Source organism: Anoplophora glabripennis, unplaced genomic scaffold (assembly GCF_000390285.2).
Source record: "Anoplophora glabripennis isolate ALB-LARVAE unplaced genomic scaffold, Agla_2.0 scaffold722, whole genome shotgun sequence".
In the NCBI taxonomy this organism is placed as follows: Eukaryota; Metazoa; Arthropoda; class Insecta; order Coleoptera; family Cerambycidae; genus Anoplophora; species Anoplophora glabripennis.
The window spans coordinates 86,459-104,246 of NW_019417222.1; the positions used below are offsets into that span (position 1 = coordinate 86,459).

The window sequence follows — 17,788 nt, forward strand, 5'->3', positions numbered from 1 at the left end:
CTGCATACGACAGAGTAAATAAATATAGGGTGTTTAAGTTAACAAAGTTATAGCTGTTTGAAGTTATCAAAATGTAACAGCGAAATTGAAACACCTAGTATTAAATGTTTTAATTTGTTGGTATACCATAATTTAGTGTTACCTATGCTCTTTACAGATACCAAAAATCCGCTTGATATCACGCTCCTGAAAAGAGTTAATAGCATCTTCGCGGACCCTTGCATCTGTCAAAATATTTCTTTAAAAATTAATATCTCAAAATCTATAACTCCTAGGTGTAGGGAATATTTAATAAAGTGACCCTCAAATTTCACGGAGAATACGAAAATGCAATAATATATAGGTGCTGGAGAGTTCTAGATATTTTAGTTGTGTTCGGCCTAGGGACATTGCTATGTAGCCAGATTTTCAAATTTTTCGGAGCAGTACTTTCCTAGATATCGATCGACGCAGTTCCCGGTGGGACACCCTGTTAGTTTTACGACAAGTTAATTTATTAGTTATTAATTATTACTGGTTATAATAAATGCTAATTCAATTAAAGACGAAATAATTAAAGTGTGACTCTAGGGCTAGGGTATTATAGAAGAAAAATGTCTTTAGAAAACGATCTAGTTTTTTTCGAATTTGTCGTATTAAATATATAACACATACAATAATGGACATTCCTGACGGATAATTTCAGAGCAAGCAATGCAAACATCAATAGATGCATTTTTTCCAATGAAGGAATATGGGAAAGTATATACATACCACATTAATAACGTAAAATATGTTTTCTAATAAAAATATTAATAGTATGGTTAATTCTATGTAGTTTCTAAGAATTGTTGATAAGATATTCGTGAGTAGTTCGTAGTTAAAACTATTTATGACCGCCACAAATTCTTGTAATAATCCAAAAGACTTTTTAAACCGTTTGTATCAAATAATTTGACTTCATGCATTAAAAATGTATATATGTATATAAGAATCTCAATAACTTTACAGACTTAATACCAAAGTTTCCGTAACCAAAAAAACCAAATGAAACAGAAAACATAAAATTGTTATCAGATTCGGTTCTACAGAGCATTGGAAAAATATATGACACATTTATAAAATCAAAATATTAAAATGTAGGAGAAAATAAAAAAGTTACACAGGACGGTGACGTTATATTTTGTTTAGGGTGGCTAAAAAAGTACAGCTGACTCAAATTTGAACTGAAATTTGCCGAAATTTTTATTTTTGTTAAATTTCGCTAAGCGCGTACACTTAACACTGAATACATGAAATATTTGAGGATGGATCTTTTATAACCATACCCTTCTGACCACTATTTTTAGCAGCTTGTGATTCTCCCGCCTGCAGACATTATTTTCCTTTTTGTTACATTTTCCCACTCGTTATATAATTAATGTAGGAAGTCAAGTGGTCCGGTTGTACGATGCATCCGGTAAAAGATCTATTTATGGTGCTGGATCAAATTCTAAACGGTGTAGTAGCATGTTTATAAAACAGAACATACAACTTACGTCTATATCTGGGTCTATACACACTGTACGGAGGTTTATCAACAAGCGCAGCAATTAACTGTTGGTCTAGGATAAATTAATTAATGATACAAACCAAAGTGCATGGAGGACACAAAAAATTAATACATAAAAAAACTCGTATTAACCGGTATTGAAATTGAAATATGGATAAGGAAAAATCAAATAAAAATACTCCATATTGACATTAAGTTTTATGTATATTTAATAAATAAGTAAAAGAAAGATTTTTAAATTAGTCATTGTCTTTAGTCAACTATTATTTTTTTAGTTCAAATATCATAAGAAAAACGTAATAATGTATGTTATGTAATTATGTGGTTTTACATTGGTAAATATTATTTTATTGGTTATTGATATAAATGTGACACTGTCTAACATTGAACGTATAATATTTTTAGGATTCAAATCTTTTTTACCGCCAAACAGTTTAAAAAAGCTACAAGAATTTCTCACTTTAGGATTATTATCAAATTTTTCCAACCCCGCGTTCTGGAAAATGTAAATCGAGCCAGGCAGATACCCGTCTTCCTTTATGAGCAGTTGCTCCATCTTGTTGGTAGTACATTTGATTTCACAAAGCTAAGGGAACGTCACCTAGTACGACATCAATAATATTTTCTAAAAAATCCGTGTATCTACAATAATTTGACCAGAATCACTCCGTTGAAGATTCCTCCCTAGACATTTATCTTCTTCTTTGAAACGCAGAGGGTCATATCACATGGGGATTTTCAATGGACCAGACATGAACATTTTTTAAATTATTTTATAACATTTCCCGAAAAGATAGCTTCATTGATCCCCAATATCTTTTGATGGAAATTTTCGTCATTATTGGTATTTTTTAATAACCACCTGCAAAATTATATCCTTTTTTCGGAATAACCAGGATGCAAAGTTTGTACTTTATGTAGGTGGTATGGGTTCAGTTCTTCTCGGTTTAAAATTTTCCAGGCGCTACGTCGTGGAATACCAATTGCGTTGATATTCTTCGGACACTGGTGGAAGGATCATCATCAACAGCAGCTATTACATTTTCTTCTAAAATGTTTGCATCTTCCAAATTACCTCTTATTCTGGTATTACCAATTTTAACACTTACGGTCTTACGGACTCTGGAAAACTCGTTGGAATACGTGCTGTGAAGGTTGCCTTCTGTTTGGAAACCTGCGCAGATATTCTCGTGAGGCCGCCAATGAATTTCCATCACGAAAACCGTAGACAAATATCATATCGGCATATTTGTTGTTGGAAAATTCCATAATAGATACTTAATATTTTGTTGTTTTGTAAACTTAATTTCTCGTGCTGCAATTAATTTTGGCATAAACAACTTTGTTTTTTATACTGACAGGTACCTCCTAGATAACAACAAATAAAATCTTTATGCACATTTTTCTACGAATTAATGGCAGCCGATACTTTAGACCCAATTTATTCGAAATTGGTTCATTTTTGAGCTATGAAACAAGCACATTTTACCCTTTTAAGTCCCTCAGCTTTTTTTCCATTTTATGAGTACTATCATCCCCTGAATTTTTTACACCTTATACATCATTGTAATCATAAAAAGGAATTAAAAAAACGATAAATATACAGGGTGTTCCTAAATAAGTGTCGCAACGGAAAACTGTAAATTCCTCTTGACAGAAAAGAAACATTTTTTTCCTCTTCCATCTTTCTCTCTGGGCTTTCGTTTTCGAGATACAGGGTGTCAAAACTTTAATTTTTTTTTTAGTTTTTCGCCAATATCTTAGGAATCGTTTGAACTACAGGACTGAGCTTTTGTACACACATTACCACTATTAATAGCTACTTTTTCGCACCCTTCTCGGATTCATTGGACGTGCCAGTGGTGGAGATTTTAAGGTATCGTAAGGGTTTTTCCCCCCTAAATTTTACGCCACTGGAAAAATTGACTTTTCAAATTCTAAAGCGCCAATGAATTTTACACAATAAGAGTTCTCTTGGTTCATTGCTCTAAAGTCAACCGTTTTCAAGAAAAATGACTTTTTATGAACAAAAGCAAACATTTTGCTAACGTTTCGAAAATTTTTTACATTTTGCATTTTGCATTTTGAACATTTTGCAAGTGCAAGTAACTGAACAGAATATCCGGAGAACGAAATGCATCGTTTATGAAATCCATGTCAATACTATCGAAAAGTTGACCGATAGAGGTAAAACCGCAGCGGCAGAAAGAAATATGATTAGAAGATGTAATGCGTGCATTCAAGCCAACGGACGTAATTTTGAACAGTTTCTGTAAATTTTAATCGCCAAATCGATAAAAAAAAGTTAAAATCCTATCTGTTGTTACATTTCGTTAAAATTGTTAATTATTACTTCCTATTTTTTGAATTACAAAAGATTTTCGAAACGTTAGCAAAATGTTTGCTTTTGTTCATAGAAAGTCATTTTTCTTGAAAACGGTTGACTTTAGAGCAATGAACCAAGAGAACTCTTATTGTGTAAAATTCATTGGCGCTTTAGAATTTTCTGTCAAAAGTCAATTGTTCCAGTGGCGTAAAATTTAGGGGGGAAAAAACCCTTACGATACCTTAAAATCTCCACCACTGAATGAATTCGAGAAGGGTGCGAAAAAGTAGTTATTAATAGTGGTAATGTGTGTACAAAAGCTCAGTGCTGTAGTTCAAACGATTCCTAATATATTGGCGAAAAACTAAAAAAAAATTAAAGTTTTGACACCCTGTATCTCGAAAACGAAAGCCCGGAGAGAAAAATGGAAGAGGAAAATAATGTTTCTCTTTTCAAGAGGAATTTACAGTTTTCCGTTGCGACACTTATTTAGGAACACCCTGTATAGGTGTTGCATTAAAAAAAACTTAGGGAATGATTTATATCTCCGAAATACAATAGTTAATAGTTACATGGTGGTGCAAAATGTTGTTCAGAGAAGTCTAGAGCAGTCTACATCCAAAAATACGAAACAAAATTTCTATAAACGTAGGTCCGCAAATGCTTGGTTTTCGAATAGAAGGTGTCAAAAAAATGTTTTTATTGATAATTTACCATTACCATTGGTTTTTCTACTGGTTTATTTTAGAGCAAAAAGGTCCCCTTGCACATCTGTCGTTTAGCGAGCGGCTTTCGAACTATTGAATATTTTTAAAAATATGCTAATCTATCTAAACCATTACCTACTAAAAAAACATAGTTGGTGACTGTCACTGAAAAATAACATGCGTTGTCACTATGGAGAAATAAATTATCCAAATTAAAACGATTTCCAATGAAACATTTAGAAATTATCAATAAAAAACATATTTCTTTATTTTTTCGCGGACCTAAGTTTATAGGATTTTTTTTCGTATTTTTGTATGTAGAATCTGCTGTAGAATTCTCTGAACAGCATTTTGCAATACCCAATATATTGCCGAACAATCGAAAGAAAATTTTCTAAAACTTTGGTCTTTATCATTTTTTCCTAGATATGGTAGGGGGCACAATGTTACGTGAACTCTTATGCCTAATTAGTTCGATATACACTCATCAACTGCCGCGTGTGTTAATATTTCGGTTTCATTTTCTGTAATTGGCATTCTTCGCCCCGCCGGTCCAGCGGATATCTCGCGAGAGAGCGAATAAAGCCAGGAATTCTGCTGCGGGCTCCGGCCTGGAAGCTGCCTGTCAGGCCGGCCGGGAGTCCGCCTGGCGGGCGCCCGACGAGCTGCTTCCTCCCACAATCGCGAGCATAACAACCCCCGAATCCTCCCCTGGACCACCCCCCGATCAGTGACGGAGCGATGCACGCCGAACGGGGCGGATTCGGAAGGTTGGCGAAAAATGGGCACGATTTTTTATTACTGGCGAGCTTCATTGGGATTCCCTTAACAGTTAGGCGAATCCAAGTAGAATTCAACTTCATCCGCAGTGGTTTTTTTAAGGCATACGGCAAAAAAAGTGGAAAGTTGAAAAAAAGGTTTCGTTGTAAATTTATATACAGGGTGTCGCGGATTCGCGTGCAAAAGTTTGATGTACATAGTAGAATTCAAAGGACCAAGTTAATTTTTCCTGTGGGCCTATAGTCTTTTCCTTTTGAGATGTTAAACATTTTATAAAATCAAATTTCTGATTTCAAATTTAGTGACATTTTATGACATAACTTTATTGAGGTTAGTTTTTTTTATAGTGAGTGGTATATTCGAGTAATGGAGTAATTTTTTGGTGTACAAGCTTCAGTAATATTTGGGTAACACTAGTAATTTTTGAATTTATTGCAAAAATAGATTCGTACAGATTCTAACTATTACCCTTGTTTATACATATATGACAGTTTAGTTGATAAATTTGGCAACACTGAACGTCACTGTGATGTCACAACAAATATTTAATTTCTTTTTTTTTTAGGACGTAAATGAGGTTAAACTGAAAACACGTTTGGAAAACACCCCATTCCAGCTTACAAATCATCACTAGTGGGAGATATCTGCATTGCACTAAAAAAAAATCGTGCATCAAGAACTATTATTTATAATTCCTCTTCCGTCAAAATAAAATATTTTTTGTCTAAATAATAAAATGTCAAACAAACAAATCTCGACGGAAGAAAAATTGTTTAATTCAAGCTTATATTTTAATATAAATATAGACAGATAAAGGGATTTTTCAGTTAAGAGCATATATTACTCGGGAGAAGCAAGCACGCATGTGTGTGATTGGCTAACGCAATTGCTTCCTCAACGATTAGAGAGAGAGAGAGAAGGGGGAGGGGGAGGGAGAGAGAGAGGGAGACAGGGAGAGAGAGAGAGAGAGAGGGAGAGAGAGAGAGGGGGGGAGGGAGGAGGGAGAGAGGGAGAGAGGGGGGAGCGAGAGAGAGACAGAGAGAGAGAGAGTACTCAAATCTATATTACTAACTTATTATATTGCTAATTTAGCAATATAATAAGACATTGTAGGATCGCCAAAGTACATTTAATGAAAGATCCTAACGCAGAAGTAAAACCATCATCATTCTCCAATTTGATATTATTTCAAGGAATCCCCATGAAATATGTTATAAAACAACAAATTATACTATTTATTGACTTTATTTTATAAGTATTTTATATTTATACAGGGTGGCCAAATGAAAACGAAACAGAGCCATTTTCAGGAACTGCGTCAAGATTGTAGAAAAACGCTCAGACCCGTCGATTTTAAATTAAAAGGGGACATTCTTTGCTGGTATTTTTGACTCCGCCACTTTCATCCCCTAGCAAGGGTAAGCTTCACCCCAAAATATTTAAATGGCATTGAGGGTTGAGTAATATTTTTTTTGAAAGCTCTTACAATTCTCTCTTTACAACAGACTTTAAATTTTATAATTCCGCCCAATACTTGACATTTTAAAATTGAAATTATGTTTAGTTGTTTACTTACTTACAAAGTGTGCCATATCTTAATTGTCACTGCTACTAAATGCCATGACAATTGGTCAAAACATTGCCTTGGCAGAGAACGACCTACTAATTTGTAGGTGTTATGAGAGCGCGACTATGTCGTACTAGACGAAATGAAGTTTTTAACTTATGATGTTGTGGAAGACAATTACTCTGCGGATTAAAGCCCCGTCCAACAAAGAATTAGTTAATTGTTTACTAGATATTGCGGGTGTAATTCAATGACAGACGGGATTTCAGTTAGTGGTGCAAAATGCAAGAAATCAATGTACTTATTTCAAAGATTAAAATTTTAAACGTTGTTAAAGTTAAACTAAAATGTTAAAAAAAAAGATAACTAAAAATGAATTCAATTTCGTTCATCGTTAACCGTCATACTTGAAAATAGCAAGGGGTCATAATCGGCAGAGATCGACTATTAAACATTTAAAATCTTTTTTCTTTACAAAAACACCGTCATGAGAACGACACTTTTAACAATGGTCTGATCTAGAAAGAAATAGTATTCTGATTACTAAAAAGTTTGAATTTTCAAAAATGTATCAGTTTACAATCGAATCACCATTAACATAGTTCGTTTATCTCCTTCCCAACCCAAATGTGTCTATTTACATAAACCCAGGACCAATGTGCAGTTCAAAAGTGACAGGTACAGTGTAAATTCATTTAGGAATAAAGTGAAAACGAATGTCGAAACTTTTTTTCCATTAATCGAAATTAGCCCATTATTGGGCACCGTTAAACCCTTTAATCCACCTCACTGTTTTTGCAACGCTCCTGTCGATATAAACCCCCTTGTTGATTACCTCCAGAACCTTATTCTATAAAGGATAATAGATTCTGTCGACGTTGTTGTGGATCCCGTTTATGTGTTATTGGCTGTGTGTTACGAAACGGGCCTATCGTCGAGTTTAGATCCAGATTTATGGATTGCCGCTTATAAATTTATATCAATAACGCGTATCAGCGTCGGTTGTCCGCGAATCTCGAAGGGAAAGGGACATTGTATCAGTATTTGGAATAATCTGAATAGGTGGATACATTAAAAGTGGACTACTTGCTATAGTCCTCAAAAAAAAATCACACAATTACGTAAAGAATGTACAGGGTGTTTTGTAACGAACTGGCCATACTATAATGGAAGGTTTCTGGAGTCAAAATAGGCCAATATTAGTGTAAAAGTTAATAATAGCAAACATATAGGGGGTCAAAGATGAAAAAGAAAACATATTTTTTTCTCAATATTTTCTGATACCTACAGTCGGATATAGGCAGTAAAAATATTGGAAGTAAAAAGTAACCATTAAAAAAATTAAGTTATCTAACTTAGGTCTAAGTTTGATTGTAAATAATTTGAAATTTGCTTATTCCTAATATTTAGCTTATTTTAAAACCTCTTTTTTAATAATAATTCTAAAGTAAATAAAGCACATTTAATAAAAATGGTTCGCGACAACTTGTCAACCAATAATAAAATGGCATACATGATTTCGGTTTGTTCTCAATAAAGGGTTACTGAACGAGCTGCAGCAAGAAGTTATGCAGAAACTTATCGAAAAAGGCGTCCACTGGATCGGAAGTTAATTTCAAGGTTGTTTCAAAGATTGAGGAAAACTGGTAACTTTCGGTACCGTAATCGAAATGGTCGAGGAGAAGAATATTTTTCTTAGATCTGATTGAAGAAAACCCAAATATTCAGTATCCGCCAATTGTAAGTAACACGAAATGTTGGAGTAAGTTCTGACACCACGTTTTCTGTTTTACTTGGACAACAGCTTTATGCCTTTCAATTAATCCAAGTTTAAAATTTATTAGAACGGGTTTTTTTACCAAGAGCATGTTTTTGTAAAAATGTGTTAAATCATTACAAGCAAGACCCATATTTCGCTTCAAAAATCTTGTTCACGGATGAAGCACCGTTTACTAGAAGAGGTGTATTCAGTGTTAGAAATTCTCACCATCAATCGGATGTGAATCCGAATGGAATTTGGATTTGGTATTTTCAAAATAAGTTTGAAATAAACATTTGATTTGGAATAATTGTCAACCATTTAATTGGTTCTACTGAAATTCCTGAGACAACACACAATATTTTAAACTTTCTTCGTAACCACTTATTCTGATAATTGGAAGATGTACCACTAAATATTTGTCAAAACGTGGTATTTACATGAAGAAAGTTCGGAATCACCTGAATACTGTTTTTAACAACCGATGATACGGACGAGGTATCGACAATCCTTGACCAACACGTAGTCCGGATTTAAATCCAATTATTTTTATTTTATTTCAATGTTTTAATATAACTTCTTAAATTATTTTAGTTACCATAATATTTTTTTAAGTAAATAAGTACATTAAACAAACAAAATTTTTATTTACTTATTCATCCTGTATATGTGCGGTATGAAAAAATTAAACCCCTTTCTTTCTCGACAACGGATGCTCCTAGCGATGGTAACTCGGAATGCCTTTTATTCCTAGAAAAGTGTCAAGAACCATTATTTGATCAAAAATCACAATGTGAGGACCAAAAAAGGACTAAAACATGGCAAAATATTAATGAAAAATTCCGCATCACGATAAATCCCGTAGACTGAATTTGGTGCAAATATTTACTATGTGTTGAAAAATATTGAGGAAAAACATTTTTTTTATCTTTGTTACTATTAACTTTTACATTAAGGTAAGTTGGATTCAGAAATCAGTTCGTTCAAATTAATAAAAATATTTCTAATAAACAGTGAGTATTGTTGTTATATGTAGGTTCAATAACCCCAAAATTTTGGCAAAACGGCATAATTCACTAAGACTATGAAGAAATCTTGGCAACCGATTTGTCACAAATCGTGTCATCGGAAAATTTTATTCCAAATACGAGTATATCAGAAACATGAATGTCATCTTTTAATTTATCTATCCTGTCATAGAAGTTAAATAAAGAACGTTTGAAAAATCATATCGTAAACACAGTAAAAACCGTCAGGGTGTTTTCTCGAAATGTTGGCAGCCCGTCATTTATGTGTATATCGGCTGTGATTCATATCTTACAGAAATAGGCCAATTAGTTTATTTCGCACTATTTTCGTCTACGTGGATTGTTTTAATTTCTCGATTCTATACTACGGAATCGAAAGTTTTACTTTCAAAATCGTATCTATGTAAAAGTAAAGTAAAAACAAAATGGTACAAAAAAATCACATACACAGCTAAATTTAAACAAAGTTTAAATATATTTATAGTTCGCATTGACCTAGTAAAATACACAAATGTGTTTTGTTCAGTTCTAAGTCTTAGGTATTAATGAGTCAGATATGCAGTAAAACTATAATAAAACACCTAATAATTGAACAACTCTAACAACTTAAATACTGGTAGTAGATCCTAATCTACGAGTATTAGGCAAAGTACATTAAACAAAGTTAAATTTAATCCATACGGTAGTGAAATCATTTCCAATTTTGTGGATTGTTTGAATCACTTGAAAATATTTATTTTCATTTGCTGAAAATTTGTAACAGAATACAATACGAATTTTATGTAAATTATTAAATTATTTTCCTTGACGGAAGTTGTTTCAACAAGTAACCTTTTGCTTTATGATAAAATGTTTTGTTTATCGACATTGACCTATTAATCTTATCATTTGAATATCATCTGGAATATGAACAGATTGGTGTCACGATTATTAGTGTTCAATTGTTTGACCTTCACAATTAACAGATAACGCATATATTTGCAGTCAGTTTAAAAGAGAAATAATTACTGATAGGAATTTCAACATTTATGGTTTCCAAGAGAAATTTGTACAACAAGAATAATTTACACTTTAATTTCACGTACCATTTTAAACAAACAACATAAATATGTCCGTAAAATATCATATTTTATATACACTGGAATTAAGAACAGAAGTCAAGTAGTCTGATATGTATGCAACGTTATTCGAACTGACTGAATCATGGTTGGTTGATAGTTTTTTTCTTGTATTTATAAACTCTACAGAAAACAAATACAAGATAATTAGAGATCGGAAATGTTAGGGCGGCGGCTGTGTGGTACAGGGTTGGCTGTAGGTCGAGTTCTCTTTTATGTAATTTTATTCAAACAAAATAATTAACAGTTACCCCATGTGTTCCGCGGTTAATCGTCTCCGGTGATCGGTAAATGCCATTTCAAAAAAAAAAAAATGACCGTTGAACAATTACCGAGGTCACAGGCGCATATCTAAAATGGTCGAGGATTCTAATAGATGCTAATGGTGGCGCCGCTTCAACTACTTCACATTTTAGTAATTCCAATACCTGCCTCAATGTACAATAACATATGCCTGTCTCTCAGTTGAAGCTTCGCATCGATCAATTTATTCAATACGTATCTAGTGGCACCTTAATGCCTGCGCTTTCGGCCTAGCGTGCCAGTGAACAATCGGTTTGTAAGTGAGTTTGACGCTTTGCTTGGTCGAGTCTATGGCACGTGTTTTTATGATAGTCAGTAGCATTATGACATATATTTAGATTGTTTCTGTTATTACAACATGTATTGCCGCTTACTAGCATAACATAGATTACGATTGTTTATTTATTTGATTGTTGCCATAAAGTTTCCGATGTCTAACATATAACATATAACAAAGACCAAGATAGGTGTATCTTTTTACTTCACTACTACTTTAAGAAAAATATTTTCCAGTTGCGCATTACATATTTCAAAATTTATAGCTGGATCTCCTGAAATCATACCATATAGGGATGTTAACTGATTTTGATTTTTTCCCATCTTTCGATATAATAATTAATTTTTCTTCAACCCCCTAACCTCCAGGTACCCCTACTTTTTTTTTTCAAATGGAAACATAAGGCATGAGGGTGGCTCGTTGAGAAGCTTACAGAAAACTGAATCCAGCCATACCAAATAAACAAATTTTATTTTTTCAATAGCAAGTTTTTTTTCATTTAGAAATTGAAACAACTAGATAATTTACAAAAATAAACTCAATTTCGCAAATGCTGAAAATGTCCTCCATTCACTATTTGGCATTCTCCAAAACAATAGTAAAAGCTGTCCACAGCATTCTGAATGACTTCAGCTGGTAAATTATGCATCTCCGCCCTAATCTTATTCTTTAAATTCTCAATATTATCCGGTCTGTCCTGGTAGACTCTTTCTTTCAAATATCCCCAAAGAAAATAATCCAAAGGTGTTAAGTCGGGGGATCTTGGCGGTCATTCAACTGTACCCCGTCTACCAATCCAGCGATTTGGAAACATTTCATCTATCTTACCAAAATGTGGGGGAGTGCCATCTTGTTGGAACCAAATACTTTCACTCGGTATATCTGGATCAATTTCATGAGGGAAAATCACAGCTAGAGCAGGTATCAGGTCAAATGTTAGGAAATCCAGGTAGCGTGCGGCAGTAAGATTTTCTAAAAAAAAGAATGGGCCTAAGATTCTGTTGTTGATGCCCATTCATTAACTTTCTGTGGATGCTGCGTATGCGATTCGCATGTCCAGTGTGGATTTTCCTGGGACCAAAAGCGATAGTTGTGCCTGTTAACCACTCCATTTAAATAAAACGTATAGCTTCATCCGAAAAAAGTACGTCTCGTTGAAAACCATTATTGTCGTCACACCGTCTCATCTCATTTCTTCACAAAATTGTAATCGCCTATCATAATCGTCTTCCAAAAGCTCTTGGACAAGACATACCTTATAGGGGTGGTATTTCTCTTGTTTCAGAAACATTCGAATTGCAGTTCGAGAAGCACCGTGATTGCGGGCCAATGAAACAGTTGAAGTCTGAGGATTTTTAACAAGTTCTAATGCAATGTCTAATTTCCTTTCTTCATTCAAAGCACGTGCCCGTCCAGTTTTGGGCAAAATCTGTACTGTACCGTGTTCCTCAAATTTGTGAAATATTTTACTAACTGTCCCTTGCGAGATTTGGTTTTCGGGATATTTCGCTTTAAATAAATCGCGCACTTCAGCCTGACTTCTTATTTTGTCTCCACATCCCAGCAATATCAAGACTTCGATGCGTTGCCTTTCCGACAATACCATTGCAATTCAGTAAATAACTTGATTTTGACACAATAGTAACGTTTCAAAATCCAATTTACAACTAAAGCGAAAAATTAACCAGAAAGCCTGGCAAGTAAGTGGTACCAAAAAAACGCAATATAAAAAATATATCTTTTTTGCGTTAGCAGTGATAGGTACAGTTCCAAATTCTTTATTTTATTCTGTGCGAATTCATGGAGGATAACACTGAAGATAATTAAATTTTATTTCACTTGTTAAGTAGGTGTTTTATACAACCCTAAAAACCTTGCTATTGAAAAAATGAAACTTGTTTATTTGGTATGGCTGGATTCAGTTTTCTATAAGCTTTTCAACGAGCCTCCTCATGCCTTATGTTTCCATTTGAAAAAAAAGTAGGGGTAGCTGGGGGTTAGGGGGCTTTTAAAAAAAAATAACTCATTCAATAGATATGAATTTTATTCCGTACTTCTGGCCATCCTTGTAGACATAGAGAAGAGCAATACTGCGAAATTTAACTAGCCTTGATCCAATACCATTGGTTTGTTAAATATATTTAATACCATACGTATTTAAGGCAAGGTCTTTGAATTATGTTCAATAAGTTATTTTTTTACGATTTTACGAGGCAGACATAGAACATAGTATGGATAACGTGTACCTATTTATTTTTAGTAATTGCTAGTACAATATGAAACAGCAATTTGAAGAAATCTATTTTTTTAACGGATAGCGTACCTATCAATAATTTTGGAGAATTATTGAAATTTGGCAAAGTTTGAATACGTATTTTTTATTTTTATTTGAAAAATACCAAAAAGTTCATTAAACTTAGGTTCAACGACATAGCTGCTATATAAATATTTGATACGACTTTAAAGCAAGATATGCGATTTTTCAAATTAAATATTTTTTGAACTGACTGTACAATCAGACCGGCCATGATCATTGAGTGTAAAAAACAGAAGAACGGTGCCAACATCTTTCAAAATGATTTAGTTATCATAATAAATAAAATATTCCCACCTAAATGTAAGTAGATATAAAATACGAGGATATTCTACAAAATCTGGTACTAAATAAATCATCTAAAGTGAGTTGTTATTTTTTCATACAAATAGCCTAATCTAGATTTCAATAAATCGTTTCATATTTTTTTCAATTTTATTTCAACGTAAGTTGATATACTTTTTTACTAGAGCCTCGAAAAGATTAATTTATTATTCTCAGGATTATCCGATACCAGTTAGTTCAAATAATTAGGCAAGATTTAAAGGACTGATTATTTATTGTTTACACTGACTACAGAAGTTTCGAAATCAAACCTTGCAAACTAGTTAGATGAATCAAAGCAATTAAAATATACAGTAATTTTCATAGTACCAACGGTATTTATCAATGATACACTATGGTTCACATTTGCACTGAAATACAACTACTAAAAAAAGTAGAACCTTGACAATCCACCTTAAGGCCCTTATTTGTTACCGTGCGACCGCTCACAATCAGAAGTTCACGCCTTCTTTGATGGCAATTCCTACCTGTTTATTAACCTTTATATCATTATTAACACAAAACATAAACAGTAATAAAATGCTTCACAGCTGGCGATTAGAACTCGCTTTGTTTTCCTTATCGAAGTGTTTAAAAAGTTACAAGGTGCTCTGTGACAAAACCGTAAATAATGATAACGGAATCAGTTCCAAAAGGAAGCCTCATATTTGACAAAAATGATTTGTGTTTGTGTTCTGTTATCCTTTAAACTAGCATCACGGAAATAGAGGGGTTTAACATTCGTTAACAGATTTAATTCAGCTCTTCACTTCACTTCACTATTTTCAAATAATTTAAAATCTTTTTTTTATTTCGATCAAATAAAGTTAAACACGGTAATGTCACATTCTTGGGGTAAATGACGAAAATTACTTCTATCTATGATGAAAACACAACTACCTAGTTTTGGTACAAATGTTCACTAGTAGGTGGCGCAATCGTTACAATTTCTTTCTCTAGTTCCTTGGCTCTTTAAATTATAACAGTAATTCGTTCATTTAATAATTACAGAATGTTTTCTTACTCGAATTAAAAATCATTTCCTGACTTCGATATGATTCTGAAAAAATACGCCTGGAGGACACCCCCAACTAACGAGCGGGAACAATTCCGCCTCGATCGTTTCATGGCCGGAATTAATGACTACAGAGGATTTTCTTGGGATATGCCATGAGTTAACACCCCATTATTTACGCAGGGCATTAACATCTTGTTAGGGCCCGCGCGAGACTACATGCAGTTGCCCGATCGACATCCATCATTTTGGTTTTCCTTACCCCTTAATGCAGAGTTTTCCGCTTGACAAAACGACCGATGTTGGCTCTACAGCTCTCTGTACACCAATCGTTATTGTTCTAGCTTGGGGAAGAGCCATGTAAATGCCAAGATTATTGTAAAATGTACAAAAAAGCTTTTGCTCTTTATTTTCTAGTTCTAGTTTATTGTAAAATGTACAAAAAAAGCTTCTGCTCTTTATTTTCTAGATTTTATCTAATGGACATATTAGGTGGACTGTAATTTTACAACAAATCTAGTAATTTAATTTCTATAAACACCTATAAAAAGCTACCGGAAATAAAATAAATATTCTTTAATACTAAGCAGCTGTGATGTTATTTTTATTTTTATATTGCATCGTATAAGGTGGTTGGACGAAACGAGAAGCTCTTTTAAAAATCCATCAGTCCGATAATGATTTCCGAGAATCGAAACTATTAAAATTAATCTCAGGCGACTACCAGAAACGCCAACTAATTATCTTCATACTTCAGAAACCATTGCGAATCGATTATATTCGTGTATGAGCTAATTCTGAAACAGTGTCACGGAAATAACAATAATTTTTTTAACGTCTTTAATAATATTTTATGTTAATCTCTAAGTGCAGAGATACTGTTATATAATGTCTATTAGGCGGTTTACGACATATTTAAACAGCTTCTTAATGGTTTAATTAATTAAAAATCGTTAATTTCCTATTGGTAATTTTCTCCGGAGCCCGTCAGTGCAATAATTGTGTAATGACACAAATCCAGATCGTCTGATGATCAGATATTACCTTATTTAGTAAATTAACATGCAACAATTTTAGTTGTTTCAATACACTTATAAGTTGAAAATGACAAACTTCCTTTTACCTTGAAAATTGTGGCAATCGGTTTGGTTTAGTTAGATTATAAATTTCATCTGCATGTAATTATTATAAATCGTGTATCATAATTATCGCCATTATCGGTAATATCTGTTCAACTGGAAGGAAGCAGGGGAATCGCCGGAATATTCACCATTAAAAATAAATATAGTTATCAATATGTGTGCGGTTTCTTATCCCTCCGGAAGTGTATATCCGTCATCACGTAATTTTAGCATATAATAAAATATTTGGAATCGCAAATGGTGAAATAATTTTTTAATTTTGCATCATCCTGTGCCTTTTTGCACGCGCCGCTGTCAGAGTTAAAGCACCGAATCAAACAGGCCTTGGTGCGCCAGGCTAGAATATAAATAAAGCCAACGTCAGAAATATTGATTAGCTCAAGAAATATCAGTGAAATTTAAAATGATGCTACAGACTATTTATTACACGATGGTGCTCCTTCGACGAGTAACCCCTATTAAATTAAGCTAATAATTAGATTAACATATAGGTGCACCAGGTAATATGTATCTGTCAAAATTACTTAATACTTTTTTATTTACCTTATAACAGGAAAATGGAAATCTATCTGTAATGGCATCTGGATATCCAGCCAATATTTTTGATATGGACCCAGAGGTACTAGCAGTACATTTATATTGTTAAAGCTAATAAAGTTTTTATTGATGATATATTTTTAACCCCTTTAATGGCTCACATCAAAACAGATGATACTTCAAACGTCCATATCTCTTTTACTAGCCGGATTTGGATTGCGCAACAAACACACAACAAAGTTAAAAATACGTAAAAAGGGTACGTTACCTTATTTAATTATCCAATTGTTACATATCTATAAAAACAAACACTAAATACTCGGATTTGCAAAACTCACACGCCCAGCTTAGTTAGATCGCAACTGATCGCGAAGGTGGCGACCTCTCGAAGAAACACGCCGCACCGCGCGACAGTGGCGTGTAATATTTATCTCTGCGATTAATTCCTTTTAATAATTAAAATAAAATTTCATTATCTTAACAACGGTCCGCTGGGACTAATTAATAATATAACAACTGTATGTTAGTAATTAGATTTGCTTAGTTATTCACCGACTCTTGAAATTTACATGGAGTTGTACGTAGGTAGAGCTTTCTGTGTATAATGAAGCGATTTCACAGAATTGATTTGTATCTATAACCGTATTAGGCGTGACTGCTAGCCTTATTTATTTATCAATGAATTTATTAAAGGGAATGTATTTGTATATGAAAGTGTGTTGTTAATTATTCCTAGAAATAAATAATGAAATTGCAAAAAGAAGTGGTTTATTTTTAAATATTGCTCTTTTATAGGTAACATTTTATTTATCATTGATAAGAATGTTAAGTGTACATGATTCGAATTCTTCAAAATTGAGGTGTCCTATATGTCTGTTCCTACGCAACTTTCGATTATTATGGGTTTGGTAATATTTTACACCTACCAGTTATGCATTTATTTATATTTCTTCAATCCGTAGATATTAAGAAAATTAAAGAAATTAGGTAGGTATTATGAAAGGTTAACTTGTATCTGTTGGTTTAGATTTTAGATAAATAAATTTTATTGAGAGAGATA

General features: G+C 33.3%; 1 protein-coding gene across 5 annotated transcripts in view; it reads right to left on the reverse strand.

Moving 5' to 3' along the window:
- LOC108915405 (talin-2) overlaps positions 1–17,310 on the reverse strand; it is a 53,861-nt gene extending 36,551 nt beyond the window's left edge. For 3 of the 5 annotated variants that reach the window (XR_001964720.1, XM_018721426.1, XM_018721427.1), the window contains exon 1: positions 16,997–17,305. The gene's annotated coding sequence lies outside the window, so the exon portion shown is untranslated. Of the gene's footprint in view, positions 1–16,996 lie in introns of all 5 variants that reach the window. The other 2 variants (XM_018721425.1, XM_018721428.2) reach the window with 2 other exon arrangements.
- Positions 17,311–17,788: the final 478 nt, after the last annotated feature.